Here is a 24,920-nt window from a genome sequence, read left to right as displayed (position 1 = left end):
TGTGACCATCCTGAACTGAGCAAGTCTATTGGAATCATTTTTGCAACTGTCTCCTCACTTTTTGTCTCTCTGTCACATATTGGTAATTCTTGCAATGTTTCAGACTTTTTCATAATTTTTTTTTACTTTTTCATAATTTTGATATTTGTTATGGTGATCAGGGACCAGTGATCACTAACATTACTATTGTAACTGCTTTGAGATGCCATAAATCACACCTGTATAAGGCAGCATACTTAATCTTTAAGTGACATGTGTGTTCTCACTGCTTACCAACTATTGTCCCATCTCCCTCCCTCTCCTCAGGCCTCCCTATTCCCCGAGACACAACAATATTGAAATCAGGCCAATTAGTAATCTGACAATGGCCTTTAAGTATTCAAGTGAAAGAAAGAGTCGCAGGTCTCTCACTCTAAATCAAAAACTAGAAATGATTTTGTTTTGAGAGGAAGGCATGTTGAATGCTGAGAGAGGCTGAAAGGCAAGCCCCTTACATCAAACAGCCAAATTGTGAATGTAAAAGAAAAGTTCTTGACGAAAATTAAAAGTGCTACTCCAGTGAACACACGAATGATAAGAAAGTGAAACAGCCTTATTGCTGATAATGGAGAAAGTTTTAGTTGTCTGTATAGAAGATCAAATAGCCACAATTTTCCTTTAAGCCAGAGTCTAATCTAGAGCCCTAACTCTCTTCAATTCTATGAAGCTGAAAGAGGGGTGGAAGCTGAGGAAGGAATATTGAAGCTAGCACAGGTTGGTTCATGAGATTTAAGGAAAGAAGCCACCTCCATAAAATAAAAGTGCAAGGTAAAGCAGTAAGTCCTGATGTCGAAGCTGTAGCAAGCTATCCAGAAGCTCTAGCTAGGATAATTAATGAAGGTGGCTACATTAAACAACAGATATTGAATGTAGACAAAACAGCCTTAGAATGGAAGAAGATGGCGTCTAATACTCTCATAACTAAAAAGAAGTCAATGCCTGGCTTCAAAGCTTCCAAAGATAGGCTGACTGACTCTCTTGTTGGGTACCAATGAAGCTGGTGATTTTAGTTGAAGCCACTGCTCATGTACCATTCCAAAAATCTTAGTGCCCTTAAGAATTATGCTGGCCCTGGCCGGTTGGCTCAGCGGTAGAGCTTCGGCCTGGCGTGCGGGGGACCCGGGTTCGATTCCCGGCCAGGGCACATAGGAGAAGCGCCCATTTGCTTCTCCACCCCCCCTCCCCTCCTTCCTCTCTGTCTCTCTCTTCCCCTCCCGCAGCCAAGGCTCCATTGGAGCAAAGATGGCCCGGGCTCTAGGAATGGCTCCTTGGCCTCTGCCCCAGGCACTAGAGTGGCTCTGGTCGCGGCAGAGCGATGCCCCGGAGGGGCAGAGCACCACCCCCTGGTGGGCAGAGCGTCGCCCCTGGTGGGCGTACCCGGTCGGGCGCATGCGGGAGTCTGTCTGTCTGTCCCTGTTTCCAGCTTCAGGAAAAAAAAAAAAAAAAGAATTATGCTAAATCTACTCTGCTTGTGCACTATAAATGGGGCAACGAAACCTGGATGACAGCACATCTGTTTATGACATGGTTTACTGAATATTTTAAGCCCACTGTTAAGAACTGTTCAGAAAAAAAAGGCTTCTTTTCAAAGTATTACTGCTCATTGACAATGTACCCTGTCAGTCAAGAGCTCTGATAGGAGTATACACTGAGATTTGTGTTGTTTTCATGCCTGTTAGTGCAGTATTCCTTCTGCAGCTCTTGAACCAAGAAGTACATTTGACTTTTATGTCTTATGATTTAACAATCCATTTTGCAAAAATATCATTGTCATAGATAGTGATGGATCCACATAAAGTCCACTGAAAACCTGAAGGAATTCACAATTGTAGACACCACGAAGAACATTTGTGACTCATAGAAAAAGGTAAAAATATTAACATTAACAGGAATTTGGAAAAGTATTTCTTTTTTAAAAAGTTTATTTATTTTTTTATTTAGTGAGAGGAGTGGAGGCAGAGAGATAGAATCCTGCTTGCACCCCAACCAGGATCCACCAAGCAGGCCCACTAGCAGGTGATGCTCTGCCCATCTGGGGCCATACTTTTCACTGAGCTTTTCTTAGCACCTGAGGCAAGACCATAGAGCCATCCTCAGTGTCCAGGACCAATTAGCTCCAATCAAGCCATGGCTGTAGGAGGTGAAGATAAAGAGAGAGAGAGAGAAGAGGGGGGGAGAGGTGCAGAAACAGATGGGTTCTTCTCCTGTGTGCCCTGACTGGAAATCAAACCTGGAACTTCCATACACCAGGCCAACACTCTACCACTGAGCCAACCGGCCAGGGCCAAGAAGATTTCAACCCTCATAGCAACTGTGAGTTCAAGACTTCAGTGGAAGAAGTAACTGAAGATGTGGTGGACATAGCAAGAGAAGTAGAATTAAAAGTAGAGCCTAAAGATATGACTAAATTGCTGCAATCTCATGAGAAAACTTTAGCAATTAAAGAGTTGCCTCTCATGGATGAGCAAAAAAAAAAAAGAGAGAAGCTGCTATAAAGATTGTTGAAATAACAACAAACAATTTAGCATATTATATAAACTTAGTAGATAAAACAGTGGCAGGGTTTGAGAAGATTTAAATTTAGAAAGTTTAGAAATTTAGAAAGTTTTACTGTGAGTAAAATGCTATCAAATATCATCACATGCTACTGAGACACTGTTCCTGAAAGGAATTGTCAATCAAAGCAACAAACTTCATCATTACTTAATATTAAGAAATTGTCACATCTAACCGTCAGCAGCCAGCAGCTTAATCAGTCAGCAGCCATCAACATTGAGACAAGACTGTCCACCAACAGAAAGATATGACTCACTCAAGTCTCAGATGATGTTAATATTTCTCAACAATAAAATATTTTTAAAAGGTATGTATATATATTGGTTCTTTGACATAATGCTGTTACACATTTAATAGACTATAGTACAAACCTATTTTATGCACTAGAAAACAAAAAAAAATCACACGACTTGTTTTATTGTGATATTTACTTTCTGTAGTGGTTGGAACAAAACCTGCAATATCTCTGAGGTGTGCTTATAAATAGAATGAGATTCTAGTAATCTTTTTTTTAAAAATCGACCTATGTAGCTAATAAATGTACTCTAAATAGCCATACCAAGAAATTCAGAGTCTATGAATTTTCATGTTTTCTCAGACGTGAATGATTTAGAAATGTTCATCATGAGCAAAATATGAAAAAAATCCTCTGGGTGTCAAAATATTTCTTCTGGAGTAGCTCAGTCAAGAGAAGTGGAAGCAAAGGGCAGCAGAAGAGAGTTAGCAAAGATTAGGCAACAGATGTATGCGTGCACATGCAGCCTCACATCGGCACAGTATCTTATCACAAGAGTTTTTTGAGATTTAAAGGCCTAGTGCTGAGACACATTTAATGTTGCACTGAAAAAAAGAATCCTGTTGCACAGAATGTTCTTAGAGACAGACACACTTACAGCGTGATTTGCGGGCCAAGAACAAATGCTTTGAAAGGAGAGACTTTCTGCATCCATATTTTCCTTTACGATGGTTGTTGTTTTGCATCTCTATAAAATATATTCATGAAATCTTTACAACAAACATAATTTTTAAAAGAGCAAAGTACTTAACTTGTGTCTCAGACAAGCATTAATTTTCTTCGGGAGACCCTGAATTCAGAAATAATTTTGTTAATGTACACAGTTTTGACTGTAAAAGCATGTACATATTGCTAATGCATTAAATAAAATTTTAAAATACTTCATAAAAATCACTTTGAGATTATGCTTTCTTTTTTTGAGGCCTATGGTGGTGGAAATGAGGAAGCTCACTTTTGAGACCCAGTGGAGATAGGAAAATGAATAAGGCAAATGGAGATCAAGAAAAGGCCAGATAGAACAGGTTTTGAGGAGAGAACCATGCTGTAGAGCGTCCTACCTCAGAGTGATAATGATAATTGGGCATTAAGGTTGCAAGTAAAATAGTACATTGGGCTTAATTAAACTAGTCATAGTAGCAAGAGGGCTCAGAGACACCATTGGATGCAACAGAGCAGCATGTATCATGATATTAAGAAATAGCTAAAGTTAAATGCTGAATTGTTATATTTCCAGAATATATAATATATTCAATTTTTTTGGGAACTGGAAAGAAAAATCAGTCAAAGTGTAAGCATCTATTTAATAGAGGATATTCAAGAACTTCTTAAAGAGTTTGTGTGTGTGTGTACGTGTGTGTGTGTGTACACATGTGTGTGTGTTGGAGAGTCTAGTGATTTAGTGAGAAGCAAGGCTGATCAAGGTTTTTCATGGAAAGTAAAATTGCTTTGTCCACCTGCAGCTCAGCATCACCTTTGAGATGCCAGTCAAGTAATCAAAGAATGAAGTCATGATTTCAGTTTCAGCAGGAACTTATACTTTGAATGAGAACAAAAACTTAGTGCACACAGTGAGAACTAGAAGAAGCCTAAAGCATAATGTACACATACTACCAGAGCTTGCCTCGGGAACACTGGATTCCTGAGCAGCAGAAAAATCCTAGGCTACACTGATTCAGAGGATGGAAGTTGTCAGGTATAGCAGGGCTAGTTTCTGTATTGGTCCAAAACGAACATATAGACGAAAGGATGAACATGGCTGTACAAAGAATATGTTAGAAACATGCTAAGTGTAACTACCCATGTTATGTGATTTAATTCAATCAAAATAAAAACACGAAGCAGAAATCAATATAGCAGGTCTTCTAATAACATCTTTTTGTTCAGTGTCTGTTTGTTATAACATTGATGAGATGTGGTAGGAACTTAATTCATGTTTATATCAATAAGGCTGTGGTAAAAGTTTTGTTATACATTGTTCCACTACAGTTCTAAGATCTCTTTATGGTGTTATGTAAAGACTTACTATATATTCATTAAATTTTATATCTGTTAACATTACAGAAGGAACAAAACTATTGTCCATAATAAACACTTTTTCAGGCTTCCCTTTTTTTATTTAGGAAATTAATGAAGACACATTTAAATCCTTTCTGAAGGACTCATCTCCTATATAGATGTTACATACTCATCTGCTCTTCAATATCCTCTCCACATTTAATGGTAAGGTTGCAGACATATCACAAGTCTCCAATGCTACATGTTAAGTCATTCAATGTTTTTCCTAGGCTCTACCATCTACTCTACGTCCTGACTCCAGTTTTGTCTTGTTCTTTTCCTCTCTCTCTCTCTCTCTCTCTCTCTCTCTCTCTCTCTCTTTATTTTCTTTCCTGCTTCTTTGTTTTCATTTTTCTCCTCATGCGTGAGTTCACTTAGATTATCTGCTTGGCTTCTAATTTATATGACCTTGTCTTTGGGGTTTCTTTTCTCTTTTCTTTTTTCTTTTTTTATTTTTTTAGCAAGAGGGAGAGACAAAGACAGAAAGAGAGATAGAGGCAGAAAGAATGGAAAGGAGAGAGATGGGAAGAATCAACTTGTAGTTGGCGCTACTTTAGTTGTTCATTGATTGCTTCTCACAAATGCCTAAACAAGGGGCTCAGCCAAGCCAGTGAACCTTGCTCAAGCCGGTGACCTCAGGGTTTCAAACCCGAGTCCTCAGCATCCCAGTTCGATGCTCTATCCACTGCCCCACTACCTGGTCAGGCTGTCTTTAAGATTACTTGATGACAAGCAAACTGAGGGTTTCTGAAATCCTGCCCAAATGCCAAATCCAGTGTATTCAGTCCATCATCATCCCAACCAGATCTTTGGCTTCAGGCACCCATTTATTTAGGAAGGTAGTTTAAACACAAAAACATCATATTAGAAAGATCCTAATTACTGAAGATATATATCAATCTAATTTTCTTCAAACACTCTAAAAATCAATTGTTGAAATAAAAACAAAAATTTCTCTAAGTCACACCACTAGATAGACAGTTTTCTGAGGGCAAAAACTTTTTTTCACCAGCACCTAGCATAAAGCCCAGCACACAGGTACACATAGGCAGAATGTAGCACGCTTCTGACTCATTGACTGACATGCTGATTGATATAATGAATGAATAAAATCAAATACCTTCTGGGATAAGTTAAACAATGCATATGACACATCTTCATCTAGCTCAGAGCAAGTAGAAGTCTTGGAAGTTTGGTGAGAGTAATGGGAGAAGTAAACCTTCCAGAGAAGGTTTGTGAATTCCAGCTCTAACTATTGAACTTGGACTCATTCCATCCTGATCATCTCGGATACAGACATTTCTTTTGATACTGAACTTCCAGAGGTATCTAAAGAACACCTGAAAACATATATTAACATATATCCTCTGATATCACTTAAATTTTAACTTTGCATTTCTCATAGAAAGTTTCATTTTAAACCATGGCACTTTAAGAACTGATCTTAGTAGTCGATAATGCTGTTTTCAATCTGTTTTCCTCCCTGGAATCCTATCCATGGAACAAGCCACTTCCATTTATCACTGACATCATCATTTATTACAAGCCTTCACCTAACAATCCATTGCCTTTTAGTGTCCTTTCTTTTTACTTATTTATTTTGATGGCCTGCTCAGCTCAGAGTTAGCCTGGCATTCTCAATTTGCCTTTCAGCCAAGTGGCTAGTGCCAATGAAGGGCTATCATCATCCATCACCATCAGCAGACTGCACATTATTCACTGCATTTCAAATGCATGGTACACTTCAATTTTCACATCCCCAATGTCTATGGCCTCTCTGCCAATAATTCTTCTACTTTAATATTTAAGAAGCACCAAAAAGCATGGATGTCTGAATATCTGGCTTTACAAGTAAGCAGAGTGCAGCAGGAAGAAAATCTAACTTTGTGTCTCTTCTCTTTCTGGAGGATAAGTGAAAGAATGGGCTGGAAATTCTTTGTCCTTCAGCAGTGATTACCAACCCTGTACTGACATTAATTTCCTTAGTGTAAAAAATCATATTTTTTAATAAAATGCAAAGTCTTAAATCTTTCAGCTGGAAGGAGTTTTAAGTCCTATTAATTACTTTGTTCATTTATATACATGTAACTGAATTATAGTTATTCTCATAATGAGATTGTATTTTGCATCTAGAAGAGTTCAGATTCTGAAATAAGCACTAATTGTTTTAAACATAGGGTAATTTCTATTTATATTTTTGCTATAAATACCTGAATCTGCATTCACTGTTGCAGTCACAGTCGACATAGATAAATTCAAAGAGAGGAAAGTAATAGCTTTTGTATATCATAACCTAGAATGCTTATATAATATAGAAAAGTATATTGAGCCAAAAAAAGTGCACACTGAATAGCAGGAGGACTAATTTTAATTGAAAAGATTAGCATGTAATAGGTACTTTTTAATAGTTTCATATAACTAAATGTTAGAGTGTAAGAACAAATTATTTTCAAATACATTTATAGATGCCACTTTTTAGAGTGGTTTGTATATATTTTAAATAAATAGAATAATTTTACAATTTATTGTAAGCATACACTGGATAATGGAGAGAACACCATGAATAATAAAAATTGCATTTTTTATAAATATTTATTTTGTTGATTGATTATAATGGTAATCAAAGAAATATCTCTATTTAAAATCTAATTTCAAAACTAAAATTTTGTAAAAATAGTAATTTTCTTAATGTTAATTTACATTAAAGAAATTTTATTTTATCTTCAAATAAATTTTGAGGACATTATAAATAATTCAGAACAAAAATATTCTTATTGCATATTCACATACTTGAATCAACTTCTTAGTCGTAGCTGTCTCTAAAGCTATCAGTTTGCCAAAAATGTATCTGAAAAATGTATTTTTTGCAAATGGGTATTTATGGTGTTTTTTAAAACATGTCTACAATCCTCTTTAAAATTGTACTTAATGGGTAACCAAATATGCACATCTTCAATTATCATTTCTCTGTAGATCATAATATTTTAAACTGAAAATATATTGCTTATCTAGGAGCTAATGTACCTGATAAGTTTAGAGCAAACTTAAGAGAATTTTTTGAAAGTCCAATTTATTTAAATTAAAAATTTTTAAATTTTTATCTCAAATACTTAAGCAAGTACTGTTTTCCATCAACATTGAGTATATTTATTTGATAAATAATTTACTAATAAAAGTCTACAAAAAGTAAGTTACCTATATTTATGATACATTCACTGTTATATCAAATTTAGATGCTGCCAAATTAAAAGCCTTCTCAATTTATTACATTTGGTTTAGTAAAAACTAACTGTGCCTGTCCAAAAAATGTATTTTTATATCACTGGACAAAGAAATACATTTTGTTTAGGTTATAAGACATCTTCTTAATTTCACATATAATCATTTCAAATGATATAATAGTTATTAACTCACTGACTCCATTAGCAGATAAGAAACTTCACAAAGTTTCAAATGATACCAATCTTACATCAGTTTACCAGAACTTTGAAATAGAAATTTACCAAGAATGGTCTGATTTTTTTCTCCCCTCCCAGTCTTAAGTTCAAAGTAAAGCTCTGGAAGTTTGTTCCCACTCCCTCTTGACTTTTTGTTTCACCCAAGGGGTGGAAGAGACCTAAGAAATGCTGGTGATTGTCACAACCCAGGAATATAAGCCCACTACAAGATTGATACTTAATCACAAAAATACAGAACACTGCCTTTTCTCCATACTTTACCACCTCACCATCGAGATTCCAGTATAAAAACAGTAGATTACAGTTGAAAGAGTTACAAGACACGGATGCTCCCTGAGGAATATTTAAGGAAGCTTATGGCTAGTTTACAAAATGAATCAATTAATAACTTGGAAAAACATAAAGCATTGAGCCCAAATTATTTCACAGGTAAATTTCACCAAACTTTTAAGAAAAATAACACCAGTTATCCATAATCTTTTACTATACATAAAAAAAGAGAAAACACTTGCTAACTCTTTTATGAGGTTATCATTACCTTAATGTCAAAATCAGCTAAACATATTACAGAAATGGAAAACTAAAAACAAATATCTCTCATAAACATAGCAGCAACAATCTTCAAAAGTCATTAACAAATCCAACAATGTGTTAAAAAAAAATTATACACTGTGACCAGGTACCAAACCAAGTGGGATTTTTTTCAGGAATTCAAGTCTGGTTCAACATTCAAAAAGAAGTCAATGCCATACAACCTTGCCAACAGAGTAAATAATTTTTCTTTAAATGATCATATCATTTGATAAAGAAAGAACATTTAACAAAACTCAATTTTGATAAAAAATTTATCAGACTAGAAATTAAAGGGTACTATCAACTTGCTAAAGATCACCTGCAAAAAATTCAATAACTAATGTCACACTTTATAGTGACTTACGTTTTTCTCAAAGACTGGGAACTGGTAAGGATGTCTCTCACCACTCATGTTCAACATCTTATCAGACGCCTTTTGTTACTGAAACAAGACAAGGAAAGAAAATAAATGCTAAAAATTAAAAAGGAAAAAAATAACATTTGTAGATGATATAATCATCTATGTGCAAAACCTTAAAAATTTTTCAAAAAGTTCTCAAACTAATAAGAGAGTATACAATGGCTATAAAGTACAAAGTTAATATAAAGAAACAGTTACTTTACTGTATATCAGCAATAAAAGATTAGAATTGGAAATAAAAATGACATATATAAGGACATCAAAAATTAAGTAATTGGGTATAAATCTCAAAAAATTTAAGAACTTTTTGCAGAAAACTATAAAACACTGATGAAAGAAATCAATGATCTAGATAAAAAAAATCTGTGTTTATGGATTGGAAGACTTGACACTGCTAATATGTCAGTTCTTTCAACTTGACCTATAGATTTAATCAAAACCTCAGCAAGCTACTTTATGCAATCAATGAAATTTACATGAAAGGCAAAAAATCAAGAATAGTTAACACAATACTGAATAAGTAGAAAAAAATTCTTCATACTATTTGATTTCAAGACTTACTATTAAGTTAAAGTAACCTAAACAGCATGCTATTGAAAACACATAGTGAAGTAACAGAATAAAAATCTATAGATAAGTCAACTGATTAACATAAGTGCAAAGGCAATTCAATAGAATAAAAATGGCCTTTTCACCAAATAGTGATGCAATAATTATATGCATATAAATAAAAGATATGAACCTAGACATAGACTTTACTGCTTATAATAAAAAAATAACTAAAAATAGACCATATAATGCAAAACTATAAAGCTTTGAAAAGTAAATATAGGAAAATAAATCTAAGTAATATCTGGTTTGGTGATAAGTTTTTAGAGATGACACCAAAAGCATTATCTATGAAAGTAAAAAATCAATACATTGGGTTTTATTAAAATTAAGCATTTTGCTGCTCTGCAGAAGATACTGTTATAGTATGAAAAACATGTCACAGATTGAGAGAACATTTGCAAAATATATATATCTAATAAAAGAATTATATCCAAAAATATGCAAAGAACTCTAAAACTTCAAGAAGAAATTCAATTGAAAATGAGCAAAAGAACCGAATACCTCAACAAAATGATACACAGGTGGCAAATAAGCATTTAAATACCTGCTCAATATCATTTGTCATTACCGAAATGCAAATTAAAACAATAAGAAGCCACTAACATCTATTAGAATGGCTAGAACCCAAAAACTTGATAATTTCGATGGCAGGAGAGAAGGCAGGGCAATAAAAATCCTCATTCATTGCTGATGAGACTGCAAAAGTGTTTACACTTTGGAAGACAATGTGTCTGTTTCTTACAAAGTAAAACATTGTCTTACTGTGTGATCTATCAGTCACATATATTTATCCATTTGATTTTAAATATAATGTCTATAGAAAAATACATGTGAATGTTTGTAGCAGCTTTATTCATAGTCTTCAAAAATGAGACAAACCAAAATATCCTTTAGTAGCTGAATGGAAAAAATAAGCTCTTGTTTCTCTATTCAATGGAAGAGTGTTCAGTGATAGAAAGGAATTGAGTTACCATGCCACCCAAAGATGTAAATTCATCTTAAATACATATTACTAAGTGAAAGAAACCAGTTTGAATAGACTACATAATGACAAAGGCAAAACTATGGAGTCAATAAACAGATGAATGCTTGTCAGATAGTGGGAGTGGGTTGAATTGGTGAAGCATGGGGAAGATTTAAGACAATGCAACTATTCTATATAATACTGTAATGGTGAATACATGACACTATGCATGTGTCAAAACCCACAGCATTTTACGATAGAAAGAAGAAACCTTAATGCATACAAGTTTAAAAAGTCATTTAAGAGATCAGAGTATCCCAGGATTTGATTGTGACAAAAGAATCTGACTGTATCATAAATGTATGAAAGAGCCCTATGGAAAGGGTGAGGAGCAAAAGTGCTAAAACAAGTAACTTTGGAGATGAGTGGAGTCTGTATGATCAAAGACAAAAGGGGCTTTATATAAAGAATTTATTCAGTTGATAAAGTTCTTCCCATAGGAGTGTGAACTAATATTTTGGAAGCCACTATATTTGTAACTTAAAATCAGGTTAATTAATGGCAATTTCTAAGAGCCAGATTTTGTACTACTACAGTGCCAAGTTAGACACAATCAAGAAGAATGATCTATGTGGTTATGGATTGGAGTTAAAGACATCAGTAGGGATTCATGCTTATATTTATATACATTCAGATGGACATATATACACATACAGACACATATAAAATATTTATAGATATGTATTATGCATAAGTTAGAATCCTAACATCTATTTCCTTGCTCTGTCCTCTGAGAATGCTTAGAAGCAATGATATTGCCCTGGCCGGTTGGCTCAGCGGTAGAGCATCGGCCTGGTGTGCAGGAGTCCCGGGTTCAATTCCCGGCCAGGGCACACAGGAGAGGCACCCATTTTTCTTCTCCACCCCTCCCCCTCTCTTTCCTCTCTGTCTTTCTCTTCCCCTCCCTCAGTGAGGCTCCATTGGAGCAAAGATGGCCTGGGCGCTGGGGATGGCTCTGTGGCCTCTGCCTCAGGCGCTAGAATGGCTCTGGATGCAACAGAGTGACGCCCCAGAGGGGCAAAGCATCGCCCCCTGGTGGGCATGCCAGGTGGATCCCGGTCGGGCGCATGCGGGAGTCTGTCTGACTGCCTCCTTGTTTCCAGCTTCGGAAAAATGAAAAAAAAAAAAAAAGAAGCAATGATACTGCAGAAGCAATGAACATACCTAGCACCTAGATCTTGGTTTCTAATACCATTTTCCAACATAAGGAATCAGAGCTCTTTGAAAAAATGTCTAACTTCAGTACTGGCCTAGGAAATATATTTATATAAGATGATCTTTTAGTACCAGAAAGTAAGGAAGCACTCAAAATAAACAAAATGACGGAATATGACATGGGGAGATAAAGCTCTCAATGGCCAAAGACAGAACAACTAAAGTAGTGGTAAATTATAACTCAACATATAAATTGAATATGCATGAGCTCATACTGATATAAGTAAATAAATAAACAATAACTAAATGGGGGAGAATATGCAAATCTCCTATGCAGAAGAATCCCCCAAAATTGATATATTCTGTCCTCTAGATCAGTGGTCCCCAACCCCCAGACTGCAGACCGGTACCAGTCCATGGGCCATTCGGTACCGGTCTGCAGAGAAAACATAAATAACTTATATTATTTCCATTTTATTTATATTTAAGTCTGAACAATGTTTTATTTTTTTTAAATGACCAGATACGCTCTGTTACATCCGACTAAGACTCACTCTTGATGCTTGTCTAGGTCACATGATACATTTATTCATCCCCCCCTAAAGGTCAGTCTGTGAAAATATTTTCTGACATTAAAACCGGTCTATGGCCCAAAAAAGGTTGGGGACCATTGCTCTAGATGGTAGAACATAACTTCTCCCTCTTTAAGGGTGTGCTATGCACAATAATTTTCTTCCACAAGGAACAGTAGAGAAAGGAGCAAAGAAGAGATACTTTACAATAGATAAACCTGACATAAGCTATCTTATGATCATGAATAACATTAACAGAAAACAATCATGTTGATAACACATATTCTATATGATATAAAAATAACACTTGATAGTCCTCATCTTACAAACCCATGCCCCCAATCTTACCATGAAGGGAAAAAAAAAACGTCAGTTACATCCCAATTCAGGAACATTCTACAGAATATTAGTACTTATGAAAAAAAAGTAAAAACCGTTGAGGCCATCAAAACAAAAAGAAAGAGAGAAACTATCACAGCTAAGAAAATACTAAGGAGACATGATGACTAACTGTATTATAATATCCCAAATGGGATCTTGGACTAGAAAAAGAACATTATTTAAAAACAAAGAAAATTTTAAAGTATGGATTTTAGTTAAAAATAAAGCAACAATATCAATTTATTAATTATTTTAAATGTTTTATATATACCAATACTAGATATTGAAAACAGGGAATACTGAGTTAGGGGTACCTATACACAAATATTATGTACTAACTTTACAACCTTTTTGTAAATCTAAATCTACCTTAAAATAATTTTTCTACTTAAAAAAATAAAATATAATAAAACTAAACTGAATAAACAGAATTGAGGCCTTCACCATGAAAAACTGATAAAAGCACTGTAGCAAAAGCTTTCAGACCTTACATTCTAGGGAAAACCCTTAGCTTCTATTTCACCCCCATATTTTATTCAGCCTTAACATACTTGTCTATGTTTCCACTGACCCTGCCAAGAAGTACCCTGGTGGCTTTTGTATCTTGCAGGCCTTAGCAGATCACAGAGCTGGCTTGCACTTCAAGTGGCTGTCAGACACTGTGGTGCCCTATTGCTATCCAGGACAGTTCTCATGAATCAGAAAGTACTGATTTAAAAGGTGAGCAAGCACCTACAATGCTGATCTCAAAGAAGAGGGTTCAATTAGCTTGCCTCTGGGACTCATGAGAAAATAGAGACAGGGTATTGTTAGTTCTTTTTCATATTTATTTAAATGAAAAAAACTAAAATCTCTGTCAAGGGCAGAGGTATCATACACACTACCAGATAAGATTGTGGCAGAAGCTGTAGTGGAAATCAACTTCAGTTAATTAAAACAAATCCAGGCAAAGTGCTAAACCCGATGAGACACCAGGATTGAGGCATAAATGAGGACTGTCTATTAAAAAACAGGATATGGGGTTATTTAACTGGATAAATTTCCCCAGAAATCTCAGTTGCAAGAGATTTTTGTTGATATAGCTTTGTTCATATAGTAAGGGTTTAAAATTCAGATGTCTTTGGTTTCTTTTATTTATAACTAAACTTGCCAAATTGAGGCGAAGTAAGACTTTGGCAAGTTAACCTCACCCGTTGTCGTAATTTTACCAGACACACAAGCCAAGACAGGGTAAGTGACTGGAGACATTCACAAGGATCACTTTTGTCAGAGACATGATTCCAACTGAAACTTCCAGTCCCAGGCTTGCTCTTTTATTCACTATCCTAATAGTTTATGCTGAAGTTTTATTTCTCTTTATATTAATACTGAGTTTCCTTTGGTGCTTTGCTTTATAACAGCCTGAACAGCAGTTACAGAAATAAAGGAATTAATGGAATAATTTTTAAACACTTTTTTGTAACACTTAAGCTGGGCTTTTACAAGACTAACCAACTGAATATAAAATCAAAGGTACAATTCAACCTGATCAACCTCCTTCTTACTTACAAGATAATTTGCATGATATAATTTTTTCAATGATTTAATCAACATCTCTTTAATGAGCATCTATCACTGTGCTAGGAACCAGAATAAGATGATGGGAGTGGGTCCGAGAATTAAATATTCAATCAGCTTATCTGGTATGGAAGATTCACAAATGGGTATAATTCAAAGCAACACATGTTATAGTGTGTGTTTGGAGACACCAGCTAGAGTAATAATATGACTCTTAGATAAGGTAAAGAGTCATGAACACTAATATTTGAACTTTCTAGCTGGAGTCATGAAAGAAAAATCATGGGTGCTAATGGTGATTGCAGAATGACAATTGTCCTTATAGTCTGTCATTTGAGAATTTTTAAGGCCATTAGTTAGAGTTTTATAGAAAGTTATATTGGAGCCTGATAATATGGTTTTCCAAGGTCATCTAAGAGTAGAGACGTATTTATTGAATGCCATTTAGCTACTTTGTAACGAATATTATGTAGTTATAGATACCAACTTAGAAGTGAGAAATACTAATTTTTATCCATGATGCTCTGTGTAAGGACCAAGAAAAGATCAAAATGTTAGATTCAGGAAAGTGTGCTGGGATTGCCAGAGTGTAGGAGCAGAGACAGGGAGGTAATGATAGGGACCCTGTAAGGCTGAGAACAAAGGAAGACAAACGTTTGCATTCCATTGGTTAGAGACCCTTATCAGAAGTTTATGTTTGAAATTCGCCAATAAGCTAGACCCAGCCCCTGTTGCTATGCTGTGTGTACCCCCTTAGCAAATAGGTAACTGCCACATCTGCTTCTGTATAATACTTGCTTACTTAGGATATATAAGGACCTAGCTGTAAGCGCCAGGCGCGATTCCCGTTTGTAGCTCCTTGTGGGTACGGTGTCTCCGGACACCTGGGAATTTGCCCCTGCGCAGGTTAAACTGGCCAATAAAGAAACATCTATAATCCTGAAAGTCTCCGACATCTGTTCTCGTACCCGGTGCATGCTACACTCTGTATTAAAGCATCATAGGCCCGTACTAGGGAAGCATAAAAGGAAATAATAGTCAGCAGAATCACCGAAGGTAAAAAGTAAAAGCAAAAGCAATGGTGAGCACTGGAGAAGTTCTACCTGGTAGAGAGCATGGCAAAGAATGACACAGTAAGCACCTCCGGGAGCTGCAAAAAGGTTTTCGTACCAATGATGGGACATCTCTGGCCTTGCTTAGTTCTGCCATGCAGGCCTTTGCTGAGATTGTGAGCCTTGCCTCCCTGAAATCAATGAACTTTGTCTAACAGAATTTTGATTAAGCCAACTTTACTTAGTAAATGCTGAAAGTAATATGTTTCATATAAACTACAATTTAATACCTATAACATATCTGAAAGTTTTATTTCAAGGATATAAATTTTTTAGATTACAAATCTCTCTCTCTCTCTCTCTCTCTCTCTGCTCTAAAATGAATAAACAACAACAAAAAAATCTTTAGAAAAAGAAGAAAAGCCTGGCTTGTGGTGACATAGTGGATAAAGCATCGACCTGGAATGCTGAGGTCGCCAGTTTGAAACCCTGCGCTTGCCCAGTCAAGGCTCATAATGGGAGTTGATGCTTCCTGCTCCTTCCCTCTTCTCTCTCTTACTCTCTGCTTTAAAATGAATAAATAAAAAAATCTTAAAAAAACAAATATGCAATAAAGCATTAAGGCTTAGGTGACAGGGAAGAAGCTTACAATATCAATTATATATGATTCTTGCAAAGTTTAGTCAATAATATTGTCTTATTTTTATATATTAGTGGTAATACCAATCTACGCATAGATTTTTAAGCCTTGTTAATTTTCTAGAAATAGCAAGAAATATTGATTTTACTCAACCAGCTATGCTATTCAATATACTGTTTTAAGAAGAAAAATTACACAGAAGACAAATTTCTTTTAAATGCACATAACCAATAATGTAAAATTTTATTATTCAGTTATAGTACTAAATTCTCAGAGTAAATCAGTCAAAGAAAATTGAAATTTAAAAGTAATTATAAGTCATGTAAACTTAACAATTGTTTACAATGTAAGGAAAAATGTGTTAAACATTTGAATTATTTCTATAAATTAAAATAAATATAAATTTTCATAACTATTGTTTGTCATAACCTTATTAAAATGCAAACATAGTATATGATAACACTGCATATTACAATAAATAGAATTATATAAAATTATTAAGATAGTATTCAATTAATAAGCATATAATTTATGTTATATATGTCACATGCAACAATTCCAGGGGAATATGTGACAGAATATAAATACTGTTTTATTAACCTTAGGGAATGTAATTAGTGGCAAGAGAAAAATTTTATTTTCAACTAAATCTTCTATGAGTTTTAGGAGTGTTTCAATACAACTGATATTTTCAGACATGCCACAAAAATTAATTGTAATATCCAGATATGTATGAAGTTTTTGAAATGTTGATATTTAAATATTGAAGCAATACATGCTGCAGGGAATAAATAAGAAACTTGCACTTCAGCTCGAGGGGAGAAATTGCTTTATTTTATGTATGAGGTTTATCGATCATGGATCAAATGTAAATTTAAGCTAATATCTACATGTATCTTAATGTTGCCATGGCTGCTAAAGCAAACAAACAAACAAAAGGAATTGCAGAAACATATGCATGCAGTTTTCTAGGAGAAGATAACGCCACAATGGAGATTTCCAGGATTACAAAGCTATTACACTCATAATGAAAAAGACCCAATCTCACTCTATCAGCAACACACACACACACACCAAACTCTCAGCTCTCCACAGACCTTTCTGCTTTAAAACTTGTGAGCAGAGCTCTTTTAGACTGATTGTTGCACCACCAAGGAAATATCCCATCCTCTCAGAACATTATTGGCTCCACAGAGGTTCTATTGCTCTGAAATTGCAGGAAGGAATCAATGAGCAAGTAAACCCAAAACAGGGGAGCTACCTTTAATTTTCTCCTGAAGAGAAATTTAGCTCACATTGTAATTATTTTGCAACAATCATGGTTTTCTTTTCTTTTTTTTTTTTCCTAAGAGAGAGGAGGGGAGATACAGAGATAGACTCCCACATGCACCCTGACCGGGATCCACGCAGAACCCTCATCTGGTGCCCAGATGCTCTGCCCATTTGGGGCCATGCTTGCAACCAAGCTGTTTTTTTTTAGCACCTGAAGTGAAGCTTAGCACATTTCAGTGCCTGGGGCTAGTTAGCTCAAATCAATGGAGCCATGGCTGTAGGAGAGGAAGAGAGAGAGAGTGAGAAAGAGAAAGGGGAGAGGGAAGGGTAGAGTAGCAGATGGGCACTTCTCTTGGGAACCTTGACCAGAATCAAACCCAGGACATTCACATGCCAGCCTGTGCTCTACCTCTGAGCCAACCAGGGCTTTTTTTTATACTTAAAAACAAATATAATTTTCTATAGTTAAAATAAAAAATAATTTCTACTTTTCTATTTAAGTTGTTATTTACTTACATTTCTGCAGTATTTTTTATCTTTTTTCAAATAAGACTTACATTTTTTTCTGAAGTGGCTTATGTTGTTGAAGTAATTTAATCTAGAAAATGAAGATTTTTTACCTTCTTTTCCTCTCAGAAGCATTTTTAAAAGGAATAATGATTTTTAAAATTCATATGCTTCATTGAGAGAATCAATCTAAGTAATTTTACTTATTTTTTAAAAGAAATTGTTACTGTAATTAGCAAATGATATCTATATATATCTATATCTATATCTATATATATATATATATATCTGTCAGTACAATCTATAATCAGGGTAGTCATATATATTGTATCGGTAGCCTCCCTTATCAAAAATATAAATGATTTTTTTCAAGTTTTTATAAAACATTTTCTTTTCTGTTTATTCACTCCTATTATTTAACTTACTGGTTAAGCTCTGAATCACTCCCTCATTCCCTGTTTAACCTAAATTATTTCTCAAAATATTAAAGTTTTTAAAATGTTTAGTGCTAGAAATGTAGTTCTCAGTAAGCCGAAGGTTGCCTGTATCTTCCCATTGCAGTTAAAGTGAGTTATTGCAAGGAGAGGTACATAAATTTTAAATCTTGAATATTTGCTCCTGTCACTTAAGGTTTCCTGGATTTTGTTCTACACTACTAAAATCAATATAAAAATAAACATATATACATGCATTCAAATGTATTTACTAACTACTATGCATATTTTCTATGTATTTTGACTGATATTAATAACGTATTTGTCAGATACTAATATTTTTAAGTAAGATATATATATAACAATGTGGAAATTATTCACAAATTTAAATTTAATAACAAAAGAAATGTGTAAAGTGATACACTTATATGTATAAGAATCCATATTTTTGACAATAAAAGAATATCATAAAAAGGGAAACTAAATTTGAACAATAGTCGTCATTTTACTTTTTATTTAAAAATTGTCATTGATATATTACAAAATAAAAGATTTAACCAATTACTGCATTAGTGTGTATTTTATCTACTAAAAACTGTAGTTTAAATAAATCTTTAATTTTTTTATTTATGATGATAAAAGACTATAGGAATTTATTTAAAATGAACTTGTTTAATTTTTAAAGCAGAGAAACATTAGTAAAAAATGGTATAAAATCTAGTTTGAACACTACTATCTATCAACTTTGAGAATTTTCTGTCACAAATATGCTAAAAGTGGTTTCTGAGTTGGTTGGGCAAATGAGTTTGTAAAATTTGTATTTTTTTCAGTTTGCTCACTTTTATTGTTAAAAAATGGCACTGGGCAGCCATTGCAAATTTCGGATTGTATTCCTGCTTGAAAAAGGGCCATTGTTTTGCTACTGTTTGCTGGAGAAGGGGTCTTTGTGGCCCAGCCAGTTTTGCAGGGAGAGCAGAGAGAATGCCGAGTGTTGAAGAAGAAGTGAGTTTTGCGGGGAGAAAGAGTGCAGATGGGGACCAGAGCTGAGGGGCTTCCTGAGCTCCGCAGACACGGGTGGGGCCTTTGACTCCAGGAGGAACTGGAGGATGCGGCAAGGCTTTGGGAGCCCTGAATGAAAGGGAAGCGTTTTCTCTGTGTGTTTGTTCATAGGCTGCCGAGATTTTAATGAAGGAATAGCCCAACATTTTTTGGCTCTACTGTTTCTTTACCGTCTGCCTGAATCCAATGTGAACCTGCATGTGAATGGCCATGACGATGGTGATCTCTGGCCATTCAGTTCTAAGGTATGATAATTATATTTTACGTGAATGGCCAGGACGATGGTGGTCTCTGGCCATTCAGTTCTGAGGTATGATAATTATATTTTAACAATATTTTACTTATAAAAATAAACTGTAATTAAGTTAATTAATATACAAATATAGATGTTAATATAATTAAAACATCAAAAATCATAAAATAACACTAAACCTTCCTGACTACTACCCAAACTTTCTCCTCCTGAAATTTTTTGTAATATATTTTATTTCTTCCAACATCCTATGTATTTATGTGCATAAACCCATCAATATGGAACTTTATAATCGTATGCGTATTAATATTTAAATTTTATTTCACTTTTTGGAAAGATAAAACAATGCACTTGGAAAATTGAGTGTATATAAGAACTCATAAAAATCAACAACAAACAAACAATCCAATAAAAAAATGGGAAGAGGACATGAACAGACACTTCTCCCAGGAAGAAATACAAATGGCCAACAGATATATGAAAAGATGCTCATCTTCGTTAGTTATTAGAGAAATGCAAATCAAAACTGCAATGAGATACCACCTCACACCTGTTAGATTGGCTATTATTAATAAGACAGGTAATAGCAAATGTTGGAGAGGCTGTGGAGAAAAAGGAACCCTCATACACTGTTGGTGGGAATGTAAAGTAGTACAACCATTATGGAAGAAAGTATGGTGGTTCCTCAAAAAACTGAAAATAGAATTACCTTATGACCCAGCAATTCCTCTACTGGGTATACACCCCCAAAACTCAGAAACATTGATACGTAAAGACACATGCAGCCCCATGTTCACTGCAGCATTGTTCACAGTGGCCAGGACATGGAAACAACCAAAAAGCCCATCAATAGATGACTGGATAAAGAAGATGTGACACATATACACTATGGAATACTACTCAGCCATAAGAAATGATGACATCGGATCATTTACAGCAAAATGGTGGGATCTTGATAACATTATACGAAGCGAAATAAGTAAATCAGAAAAAACCAGGAACTGCATTATTCCATACGTAGGTGGGACATAAAAGTGAAACTAAGAGACATTGATAAGAGTGTGGTGGTTACAGGGGGAGGGGGGAGAGGGAGAGGGAAAGGAGGAGGGGGAGGGGCACAAAGAAAACTAGATAGAAGGTGACAGAGGACAATCTGACTTTGGGTGATGGGTATGCAACATGAGTGAACGACAAGATAGCTTGGAGTTGTTATCTTTGAATATATGTATCCTGATTTATTGATGTTGCCCCATTAAAAATAAAATTATTAAAAAAAAAAAAAAAGAAAATTGAGTGTATAAACATTGAAAGAGAAGAGTGGGCCCTGGCCGGTTGGCTCAGCGGTAGAGCATCGGCCTGGTGTGCGGGGGACCTGGTTCGATTCCCGGCCAGGGCACACAGGAGAAGTGCCCATTTGCTTCTCCACCCTTCCCCTCCTTCCTCTCTGTCTCTCTCTTCCCCTCCCTCAGCCAAGGCTCCATTGGAGCAAAGATGGCCCGGGCGCTGGTGATGGCTCCTTGGCCTCTGCCTCAGGCGCTAGAGTGGCTCTGGTCACGGCAGAGCGATGCCCCAGAAGGGCAGAGCATCGCCCCCTGGTGGGCAGAGCGTCGCCCCTGGTGGGCGTGCCAGGTGGATCCCGGTGGGGCGCATGCGGGAGTCTGACTATCTCTCCCGGTTTCCAGCTTCAGAAAAATACAAAAAAAAAAAAAAAAAGAAAGAAAGAAAGAGAAGAGTGGTGATTATTTTATATTGAACGCCTACAGAAGGAAGGGGAAACATCATGCCTCTATAATTAATTGTTTTGCATTTACTCTATCCTAAGGCCTGGGCTCTGCCACTTTCTCTGAAACTTGGCCTCTCAGAGATTATCTTGATGTTAGAATTGACACTATCATAGCTAGTGCACCAATTCTGTATAGTGTTCACTTTTTGAGTGACTCAGAGTTATGTGATGGATATAATTTTAAACAACCTTTTTAAATATATGTGCCATATATGCTTTGAAACATAAATGCAGAAATGAACCTGTCACCCAACGTAGACTCAAGGAGATTGTTACGTCAATGGCTGACATTTAACTAAATTTTTCAGAAAATTCAAGAGACTCCTTACCACTCCGTGAACACATTCAGTTAGGACGTTGTGTGTTTCAAGGATAACTGAAGGTCAGGTTCTAACCTACACCTCAGAAATGTTTATATGAGCAAAGATTTTCAGTAAATCCAAAAAATAGAAAGTCTTTTATTTCCCAATCTGGGAATTTTGTCCATCGAAGTGGAACTAATAAGTGAGGTAAAAATATATATATAAAAATTCTAGTTTAGTACTTTATCTGGTTGGCCAGAGATAAAGGGTCAATATGATATCAAGCTCAAGATGGAGCTAAAGATAAGAAGAGGAATAGTTAAAATTTATCTAGGATCAGTGAACTGGGTCAATTTTTCTGACTTTTTTTTTTAAAGGACACAGTAATTTTTATCCACTTTTACTGCACTTAGGAAGGTATTGAAAATCAATTTTGGTGAGATGCACAATCTAGTATTTGGGGGCTGAGGTTAGATCACCCTATATCTCTACATATCACTATGTATTAAGTGAGTTTAAAATGTGATACTTTAGTAAGAAGAGAGACTTGATTCTGCCTCTAAATGCATATGAGGGCCTGGTTATATAAGTTAATTAGTAAAGTTTATGCTTTTGTAGTTGAATAACTATGTATATCCACTGTAATTAAAAAATAAAAATAAATAAACAATTGGAGAAAAAGGCATCTGTTATTAGAAACAATTTGATGGACTTATTTATCTGATGAATATAGCAGTACATATATATGTCTGCTTTCAGTATTTTCATGGTTCAAAACCTCAGATTCTTGATTATGGAGAGTTGCTGAAAAGACAGAGACTGAGACATTAAGTAAATGGGCTAGTGAGGGACATCAAGACAAGTAAGAAAAATGAAAGAGGAAGAAACAGAAGAGAGAGCGGAAAAGAGAGGGAGGGAGGGAGGAAGATACATCAGAAGACAAAAACCTTTAAATAGAGAATGTCATTTGCAGGTGTAAACTTGTTGAAACTATCCAAGGGCTGACATTATGCACAAAAGTCTTTCAATATCAGAGGAATGATCCACATTCAATCAGTTGTATTTGTGTTTGGGGATGAACTGGGTTTGTCCATGCTTTCATTAATTTACTGATGTATTTAACATATTTCTTTCAACTCTTCTTTTAAGTTATTTAGTAGGCCCTAGGGATTTTTCAGACAAGACATAAATGAACCTTCCTTTCATGGAATTGTATGATCTGTCAGGGTTTGTAATCTAGGATTTGATAATCCAAAAAAAAAAATAGTGTGTAAGCATAATATTTTTTTCATCATATTAAATACTTTTAATTAGGGCAATTAAGTGGAACTACAAAATATCTTAGGTTTTATATATTATAAAACCTGATATTCTAACTTTAGAAAAGGTTTAGATTAACCAAGTTTTGAGGACACTTAATGTATTGTGTTCTTCCAAAGAACTTTCAGAAATATAAATCATCTAGGAAAATATAAGAATCATATTTCACTATGAGTAAAGACTCTTAAAAAGCTGTAACTCAAACAAAATTAATGATGACTTTATCACATATAAATCTAGGACAGAAAACAAGAGCTGGTGAAGTCTCCAAGATTTCAATAATACCTCAACCTTCTTTTGTCTTTCTGCAATCTCTGCATTGCATAGAAAAATACATCTTAGATGGTTACACCTGAAATTTGGTAGTTAGATGAGGACAAAAAAATAATTTGCTGAAATACAGGAACCCTTAAGAGCATTATTTTTTCTAAGATTCTCTGGAACTTTGTAAGAACACACACAAACACACACACAGCCTACACAGGCTGAAGTGTCCAGTCATTTTGCAGTATATAGTTAACCTCTGTGCTAAGGAGTCTGCAAAAAGTGCTACAGTAAAAACAAATACAAATGGTGTTTTATTACTATCTTGATAGCAGGAAAGAAAAAGAGTGAAATGCTTTCAAACCAATAGTATTAATGACTTTAAGCTCTCCTTAGCTTATTTTTGGTACCAAATCAAATGTCAAGGAACAAAATGAAAGAGGTAAAAGGATGAAAAAAATATAGTGTAATCACCGACTGATGTAGTTTAAAATGATGAGATTCATTGTAGCTAATGCTTTGGGCATCTTTACTGAGCAACAGATTTCTCATAAATAATCTAATACTTAGTGTAATATTGGTTACCATCATTTTAGTTAAAAGGTGCTAAAGGCTTATTAGATAACAGTCTATTTCTTGCCTTTTGCAGGCTAGAGTCCCCGGAGACAATATAACACTTGATCTCAGTCAAAAGGCCAAGAAGAAATAGTTATGATACATTGGAAAACATATTATGATCCAATGGCACTTGCTCATTTGCCAGAAGATACATAGAATAGCAAGAAATCTTAAATATATACAACTGAATTTTATTTTAATATCAGTGGGGGAATAAAAACCATTAAGCTTATATTTCATTTTTGAACTGTATTTTCTTGTGTGTTTTTTATTGCTTACTGCATAGTTCAATAAACAAGATCCCATTTCTCTCACATTTGTATTGTTATCTTAATAAATTAAAATGTTTCTAGTAAAATCTAATTTTCATGTTATAATTTTTAAAAACTATAATTTCTAAAGGTTTATGGATAGAACTATAGCATTAGATTTTTGTATTCTTTCTAGAACCAAAGAATTTCAAAATACTGATAGCAAACCTTGAGAAGCATTTACTAATTTTTTTAATACAACACAAGCTATTTTTAGTCATTGTGATTTTTTAGCTACACTTGTATTTCTCTAAGCCTTCCAGGGTTTTAGCTGTGATTTTCAACTAACTTTTTTTCTCACTTATAGAAGTATGTGCACATCCCTTTATTTTGGTGAAGATAACTGTACTATATATAAAATGCTACCCTTGAGTCATTGGTGAGCAGAGACGGTACCAGAGCTACAG

At 34.9% G+C, this 24,920-nt stretch overlaps 1 pseudogene; it reads left to right on the top strand.

The window, feature by feature from the left end:
- The first annotated feature begins 364 nt into the window (after positions 1-364).
- LOC136338054 (tigger transposable element-derived protein 1-like) lies at positions 365-24,293 on the top strand (annotated as a pseudogene).
- The last annotated feature ends 627 nt before the right edge of the window (positions 24,294-24,920 follow it).

Source organism: Saccopteryx bilineata, chromosome 5 (genome assembly GCF_036850765.1).
Source record: "Saccopteryx bilineata isolate mSacBil1 chromosome 5, mSacBil1_pri_phased_curated, whole genome shotgun sequence".
Lineage (NCBI taxonomy): Eukaryota > Metazoa > Chordata > Mammalia > Chiroptera > Emballonuridae > Saccopteryx > Saccopteryx bilineata.
The sequence above is the reverse complement of the archived record's forward strand: the minus strand, read 5'-3'. Positions and strand labels throughout refer to the sequence as shown.